We start from the raw sequence: 8,666 nt of genomic DNA, 5'->3' as shown, positions 1-8,666 counted from the left end.
TTCACAACCAACTTGCAAGTTGATATGAGCCAGCTCTGGTACATCACTGGACGGGGGCGAGGGTTTTGACAGATAAAGGGATTATGAACACTCCCACCACCAACAAAATGGCAGTTGGAAGCATGTGGAGAGAGGTCAGTGTCAGGAGAGGAGGTCAGCAAGAAATCCCTGTAGCAGGAAAGGCTGAGTGACAGGAGGGCAAGGATGTCTTCTATTCACCTGTAAGCCATTTTCTGTTTCAGTACTGGAAACCCCCTCTACTGTATCTAAGCCTTTCAGAGAGTCTGGTCCATACTTGCCAGTGTCGGGGTCTTGGGGACTGAAGGAGGAGTCAGTCGGATGTCATTAGGGCTTTCGTGGATACTCTGGTTCTCCTCCTGGGACAGGGCAGGACTGTACTGCCCAGGACCCTGAAGTCGGGTGTGGTCATGTGACTCGCTTTGTCCAATGAAATGTGAGCAGAGCTGTCAGGCACCATTTGCCACATTGCTTCCCCTGCCATGGGACTAGTGAATTTCCTGATGGTGGAGCCCCGTCAGCCTGTGTCCCTGTCTCTGAGAATGTTGTGGAGCAGAACCCACAATGAACACAGTGTGAGAGAGAAAGCAATCTTTGTTGTTTTAAGACACTGAGACTTGGGGGTTGTTTGTAATTGCAGTAGAATCTAGCTCCACCTGACGGACACATGGAGTGACCACACGGGGGTAAGGAGCAGTCAAGACTGAGTGAAGACAGCCATTGTGAGAAGTGATACAAGAAGTCAGGAGAGCAGAATTGGAAGTCAGATGTGGCCAGGAAAATGGAAGACCCTAGAAAATCCTCAGGAATATGTGGGATGGTGCCTGAGGAATTTTTCTGGCTATCAGAGGAAATGTGGCCCAAGAGAGCTTGAAGCCATCCAGGTGACGCAGTGGTTCCCGAACATGCACCTTTTATCTGGCCCGTCTCCCCAGCAAGGAAGGAATAAGTTGTGGGTCAGCCACAGGCCAAGGATCTACACCAGGAGACCCAAGGTTAAGCCTGGATTCCAGCGCTGGAAGTGACCTTAGAGTGACTTTGCATAAGTCCCTTCCTCTTCTGTGGACCTCAGAGTTCTCAGATCCCTCCCAGCTCTGACGTTCTAAGACCCTCTGTCTTTGTCATGGGCGTCACTCCTCACTTATTTGGCTCGTCAGCGCCTCCTGCCTACCTGATGGCCTACTTCCTGGGAAATGGGCTCTGTTTCACCATCCTGGAGCCCCTCCAGAGCACACAGGTGCCCTCTGCCCGGCAGGATATGTCTGTGTGTGTGTGTGAGAGAGAGAGACAGAGAGACAAAGAGAGAAAAGGAGGGAAGGAGGGAGGGAGAGAGAGACTACAGCCAGAAAGCTTTACCAAGCTGATCTTTCAAAGTCTTCTTTAAAAAATTTATTTGCCCTGGAGAGTAATGCACTCAGTTGGAAACATTGCTCCAAATTCCCACCAAACAGGCCTCTGCTGCCACACTGACAAACACACACACAAGCACACACACACTTTCAGTCAAAACTGACCAGTTTTGTGCTCCCCAGCACCAGAGAGGGCCCTGACCTTTGCACCCACCCCTTCTTTGGCCTACCAACCCCCAAAATCTTTCAAGGCCATATGCGACATGAACCCATACCCTCTTTGGCCATAAAATGACTCATTATCTACCTGGATTCACTCCTCAAGCTCTAATATGTCACCAAGCACACTCTACCACAATCAGATCTTAAGGGTAGGAACTTCCATCTCTTTACTGTCTACCACAGAGCCTGATGTCCATTCATTCATCAAGCCCCTACAGAGTACCCACTATGTGAGAGGCAGAAGGGACAGAGTGATAAATGACTCTGCCTTCATGGAGGTCCCACCATGCCTGGTGGGGTACAGAAACCCAAGGAGCTGGCTTTGATGTGGCATGCTTACAGTGGGAAAGCCGTTGGAGCAGGAGGCATGGAGCACATTCTGGGATGAGAGTCCCCAGGAGGAGGCATTCGAGCTTGGTAGGATTCCACCAGGCAGAGAAGCCTAGGGATGGCAGAGGCACTCCAAACAGAAGCCCCAGCATGTGCAAAGGCCAAGAGGTGCTCAGCTCATGACCAGGGATCACTGGCTGGAGCCCCGAGTGTTGAGGGAAGAGGAGCCTGGGGAACAGGATTAGGCAGTGGTCAGCTGATCTTAGGCAGTTAGTGAACAAGTGAGTGAGTGAATAACACCCTTGATCATGATGCCACTAACTTGATACTGGTCCCTAGACCTATTCCCTGGTCCCTAGCAAGGACTCAGCTTGGTTTCAGGGATATGTGTAGGGCTAGGCTAGATCTCAGAATGAACCAGATGGTTTAGACACGGGACAAGCCCCCATCCCAGGAGCCATGTGGGAAGAGGCTACGAGTAGAGTGGGAAGACTGGCAAGTAGACACGCAGACCTGGGTTCTAGTCCTGCCTCTGCCACCTCCCAGCTGTGTGAGCTTGGGCAGGTGACTTGAGTTCTCTGAGCCTGCTTCCTCGTTCGATCCTATGAGGATGGTTGTGGGGACTGACTAAGGAAGCATGTCTGACAGAGCCTGGTGCAGGGTAGAAGAGGTGTGTGGAATCTGAAACTTTTGTTCAAACTCAAGTTCCAAGCTAATGTGACCATAGTTCAGAGCTTGGCAGCGGCACCATAAGATGGAATTGGCAATTTCAGATCTTTGAACATTCCAGGCAGAGCTGGCTTCAAGGACGTGTGATGGGGTCCTATGCTCAGAAGGCCCCATGCTTGGGGCTTCAAGTTCTGTGGTTGCCACCTTGAAGTTCTTAACCATTTCTCTTTGAATTTGTGTTTCAGGAGTAACATCTGATGGAACAATTGAGCACGCCCCAGGGGAGTGGGACTCAGCCCTCATGTGTTCCTGCCTCCTGCTGCCTCCCTGGGATTGTTTCTCAGCTGCTCGCTCCCCACATGCTGGCACCCCAGAACCCATGACCTCCTCTACCCTCTGTCTGGGAGTAAATGGGTTGAGTCAGCCAGGAAGACTCACATCCCACCGTGAGTCACCCTCCACCCTCTGCAGGGGCCTCGGGGTAGGTGCAGAAAGGGTGGGTGCAGTGCACACCCAATGCTGTCTCAGAGCAGGGGGAGGAGACAATACCTGGGCACTAGGTGGGTGACTCAGCATGGGCCTCTTGCCCACCCCTCATCTAGGTACCAAGTGTATCATGGCACAGAGGTTAGAGGAGGTTGGAGGTTGATATTGGGGGGTCGCCTGTCTGCCATGGGTGGGTTGGTGGGCTGTGAGAAGGGGAGGTCGACTTCCCTAGGGCCTTGCATTTTTCCCTTGCCTCAGGCCCTACAAATCATGCAGCTGAACCTGGTTAGAATCTATGTTTCCATTTTCCCGTCCTCAGCTCAGCGTCCACGGTCCTCGTGTGACATGGCCAAATGGCTCTGAGCATCTGGTGAGCATGGTGAGATGAGGGGGGAGAGGCAATCACATCATTCGGCGCTGGGGTAGACAGCTGGTGAGGGGCATCTAAGGGACAGAGAGCCAGCGCCTCTCAAGCTTTAATGTAAATGGCAATCAACTGGGATGTTGTGAAAGTGCAGATTCTGATTCTGGAGGTCTGGGCAGGGCCTGAGATTCTGCATTTCTAACATGCTCTTGCTTCATGGACCACATTTTGAGTAGTGAAGTTCTAGAAGGCTTAACCTAGCAACAGTGTGGCCTCCAGACTGATGTCCAGTGAGCCCCTGTAGGAGCTCTTACAACAGTCAGAGGGAACGACTGCTTGGAACTGAGCCAGGAGCCCACACTATGATGACCTACCAGGACCCTGTGTCCTCGGACACTTCAGCTGATAATGTGGGAATGCTTAGTCAATGTGGTCATCAGCAGAGTAATTAAAAACTCGCCCATAAATAACCTCACTCAATCCTCACACTCTTGTCAGGCAAGTAGAGAAAGGCTGTTTTATAGATGAAGGAATGCAGGGACAGAGGATGGGGGGACGTACTCCAGGTTGCAACTGTCAAGTGGCAGAGGTAGGATCTGAACTCAGATCTGACTAAGGCCCTTCCCACTCTGCCAGCATCACTAACTTTAAGTTTGGAGGCTGGCCTAGCTGTGACTGGAAGCTGGCTCCCTGCCTGTCATGTGCCCCCCGATCCTGCAGGAGCCCGGAATGTGAGGTGTTGGGCCTGTGCCTTGGGCCCCCTGGCCAGCCTCATCTGCACCCCTAGCCAGCAGTCACCTCTGCCTTCAGCCGCTTGATATTGATCTCCCCATCCTCGATCTGCTGCTGTAGCTGCTTGGCCACTGTCTTCTCCGTCTCCACGATGTGCAGCAGGTGCAGGTACTTCTGCATCAGTGCTTCGTGCTCCCTGGCCAGGGTCTGGGAGCTGTGGACAGACAGACGTGGTAAGACACTGCCTTCTTGTCCCCCAGGGATCCAACCAGAAGTGGGGCTCCCCCACTGACTGCAATTAGGAGAAGGTCCTGACTCCCAGACTTGGTGCACAGGGCCTTGACCTGGCTGCTGTGCTGTTACGGACTGCTCTGGCCCCTTCTCCAACTCCTGTCTCACACTCTGACCTCTGGTTCCTCTAACTGATCCTGTTCTCTCCCCTCCCCCTCCAATCCACCCCACCCCCACCCCGGGCCTTTCTACAGGCTTACTCTCTTGTTAGGTGTGATGCATCTGGTGACTTTAAGTTAAAGTCAATGCTCAAATGGAACAACAAAACCTGGATGACAGGACATCTGTTTATAACATGGTTCACTGAATACTTTGAGCCCACTGTTGAAACCTACCACTCAGAGAAAGAGCTTCCTTTCAAAATATGACTGCTCACTGGCAAGTGCTGTGGTTCCCATGTAGAGACTGATGCTGGTGTGTGCCTTTCTCCACACACACACACAGAAGTTAGGAAAAGTCTTATGACTCACATAATAGAGGTCTCCCAGGAGAGCAGGTCCAGAATCTCAAGCAGCTCTGAAATGGCTTGAGGGAGCAAGGAAAGGAGCCTGGCCTGGGTTTTTATTGTGGTTGGGGGTTTTAAAGAAAAATATTCAATGACACTTGTCAAAGATGGTAAGGCATATTTTATTCAGAACCACTGTGATACGTAGAGACCACCATGATGGGATTCACAGTGGGGGAGAAACGAGATTGGGCTCGCCTCTGAATGCAGCATGGGCGAGTGGGAATTCACGGCGAAGGCAGCATGGTGGGGGTCAGGGCATGGAAAATTACTAAGAGAAAAAACAAGTGTTGGGTTACTGGCTAACCTGACCTAACAGGATTCTTACGGAACACAGGCCAGAGTGATCAGACACCACCTGAGGGATGGTGGAGGAAGAGGAGGAGCCTGAGCAGATGGCCAGGGCGATCAGACATACGGGTGTGGGTTCTGGTTAAACTGACTTAGCAAGGTTCTTGCTAAAACTGGATTTTACAAGGAAGTGCACAGACAGGCCTACAAGAAGATTCAGGAGCCTGACTAAAGTTTGGTCAAAGCAAGAAATCTTTGCCAGGGGTGAGACCAGGGCAAGAGTTCTGCACACAGACAGGGGATTGTGTGGTTGGATCCAAAGCCAATGCCAGAGAAGGGAGCCTACGGACTTTCTCCTCAGCTTGTCCAGGTGTGGACACGAGGGGAAGAGGGAGAGGAGAGGCGTAAGCTGTCAGCACACATCAAAACGTGTGGAGTCTGACCGCTCATTACAAGGACTAACATGCGTACAAAAATATGCATTCTCAATGGCTTGTTTTTATATAAACATTTTTTTTGGTTTTTATATAAGCATTCACAATGGCTTGTTTTTATATAAAGAAACACCAACAGGAAGCTCAAGAATGATCAGAACTGTGTACTGGGGGTGGCTGGAGTAACAGCGCTGGAGGGGACCCAGAAGTGTTGGCAGTGACTCTTCTGAAGTTAGACTTTTCTATCTTACAGATCTATCTAATATAAACAGAAATTTACACATACCATGTTTTCCCATTTAATAGTTTTTCTTTAATTTTAACTTTTGTACATAGGAAACCATTCTAAGATTTAATTCCTTTAGCACACTAACGGTTACAAAAGAGTAAACCAGAGGAAATGAAATTTTCATATCGCTTGCTAACTAAAAGGGCAAGGTGCATCCTAGTTTGTCCTTCCACTGTATCTCACACAGGCAGTATTTTCAGGAATCAGTGGCATATTATAACGCAACAGGGGTTTGGGTTTAGCTCCTTAAACATAGTAGGATTAGTTTGATTAGTTTTCTTCACATCAATTAAAATAGAAATTCCATTGCTTTAGCTTTTTAAATCTCAGTGTTCTCTAGGGACATGCACACGCAAACACTGATGTAAAGACGAAAACTGCACCTGTAAACTTCAACACATTCTTTTCACATCTTGAGAGTCTCTTGCCTAAAAGGGACAAAAATTCTATTTAGTTCCACAATTTTCTTGCCTTACTGACATTAGATCTCTCCATCAATTCACATTTTTAAGCCCAAGAAACTCGAAATGTTATTTGTTATATAGGAAATAAAATTACAAGGTGCTAAGGGAAACCAGAGGCACAGGGCTGCACTGTTCAATCGATACAGGAATCCAAAGCAAAGAAACACAAATATTGGAATCAGGACAGATAAGCAGCCTGCTTCCCAGGGACAGAAGGAAAGCCACATTCAGAAAGTTAAACACATTCTAAACTCTCCTGGTGGGGACAGAAGCCCTGAGTGGGTCAGTTCCTGGTGCAGGAGGGTGGGGACACCTGAGCAGCCACAGGAATGGACTCTGGGAGCTCACACACCCTCCTCCGCCCGGGGAGGAAGAGAAGGGCTCCCTCTCTCAGCTTCCACTCTCACAAGTGAGGAGACTCTCGGCAGGATGCGGTTTAAGGTTGTGACCCAAATGAACCCTAAATTCATAAACCCTAATCCAGACACAGAACTCTTGACTTCACAGACTTTCCCAATGTGCATAAATTACCCTCTGCAGGCACCTGCACTGTGGGTGCAAAACTCCACCCTACGTGTAGACACAGGCCCAAGGGGAGCACAGGGACAACCTCAGGAAGGGCAGCAACTCCCTCCCCCTGTGCAGGTGCCTTCCCAGCTTTCCAGGGCTCTGCAGCTTCTCTCAGCAGAAAGGCTCCTTCTGCAGTGGGTATGACCAGGGAGGACACCCAGGAAGAACGTGTGGGCCCTCAAGTACTTCCCTGTGCAGGCTCAAGGGGGGCTTAGCTTAGAGACCCTGACCCCAGGCTTCTGCTCCCAGTCACGTCGCTTTGGACCACAGTGATCTTGTAAATGGCACAGCCCAGTGTTTGAAGAATCCAGCAAGGTCACACAAACCCACGGTTTATGTGGAAAGGAGGGAAGAAAGTTATACAACATTTTTCTGGTACAATGAGAAAAGCCACATGTATTTATTAGTTTCAGAAAATATTATTAATTGTTATTTCCATGGCAAAACACTGTTTTATAAACAATTAATCATACTTAACACTTTTGCTGTTCAAACGTAAGCCCTGGAATTCCATTTGGAACACCCCATCCCAAAGAAAATAACTGACCTCAGAACAGGACTACACACGCTCAAGGGGGAAACCAGAATTTTTAACACATTCAATGTAATATTAGAATCTTTTATTTTTTTCTGAAGTACCTATTTCTTGCCTCTTTGGAAATATTTTATACTGCTTTTCAAGGCCACTGATTACATAAACTTTAACTTTTGAAAACCTGAAGCTCCACTAAGTGAGTAAATCTTTTCAAGGTGACAAACCCAGGGAGGAGCAGTGGTGACAGGCCAGAACACCCAAGAAAGATTGCACAGAGGAACCTCCACTCCAAGGCCTTCCCGTAGGATGTCTGTGCCAGGAGAGAGCCTGGGAGGGGCACAGGGACTTCATACGAAGGATTCCAGGCAGCCATTTTCTGCTCCCCTCTCGTGGAAAAGAGCCACAGACTCCCCAACACCCCGCTGCCTCCGCCTCCCCGCCCACGCCCCAGCGGCCTTGGCCTGTCAGGCCGGCGCCCCAGCCCCGCCAGCGCACCCCTCCCCTCTGCTCCCCTCCCCAACGCCCCGCTGCCCCCTGCCCCAGCGGCCTTGGCCTGTCAGGCCGGCGCCCCAGCCCCGCTGGCGCACCCCTCCCCTCCCCTCCCCAACGCCCCACTACCCCTCGCCGCCCCCCACCCGCCCCAGCGGCCTTGGCCTGTCAGGCCGGCGCCCCAGCCCCGCCAGCGCACCCCTCCCCTCTGCTCCCCTCCCCAACGCCCCGCTGCCCCCTGCCCCAGCGGCCTTGGCCTGTCAGGCCGGCGCCCCAGCCCCGCTGGCGCACCCCTCCCCTCCCCTCCCCTCCCCAACGCCCCACTACCCCTCGCCGCCCCCCACCCGCCCCAGCGGCCTTGTCCTGTCAGGCCGGCGCCCGAGCGCAGCGGGCGGAGTGGAAGAGCGTCCAGACCCGCAGGGAGCGGGCTGTCAGAGGCGCCGGTCTCACCACAGGCGCCGCCACCCGCTCTGCTCGAGGACCATGCTCCGCCCCGCGGCCCCGCCCCAAACCGCGCCGGCCAGTCCTGGCGGCCGAGGGCCCAGGTGAGCGCAGCCTCCCAGGCCGCCCCGCCCAGGCACGCCCTCACCCGCGTTCTTCTTTCCGCTGCCCTGGAGAATGAGCGCCA

This window comes from Diceros bicornis, chromosome 35 (assembly GCF_020826845.1).
Source record: "Diceros bicornis minor isolate mBicDic1 chromosome 35, mDicBic1.mat.cur, whole genome shotgun sequence".
Lineage (NCBI taxonomy): Eukaryota > Metazoa > Chordata > Mammalia > Perissodactyla > Rhinocerotidae > Diceros > Diceros bicornis.
The sequence above is the reverse complement of the archived record's forward strand: the minus strand, read 5'-3'. Positions refer to the sequence as shown.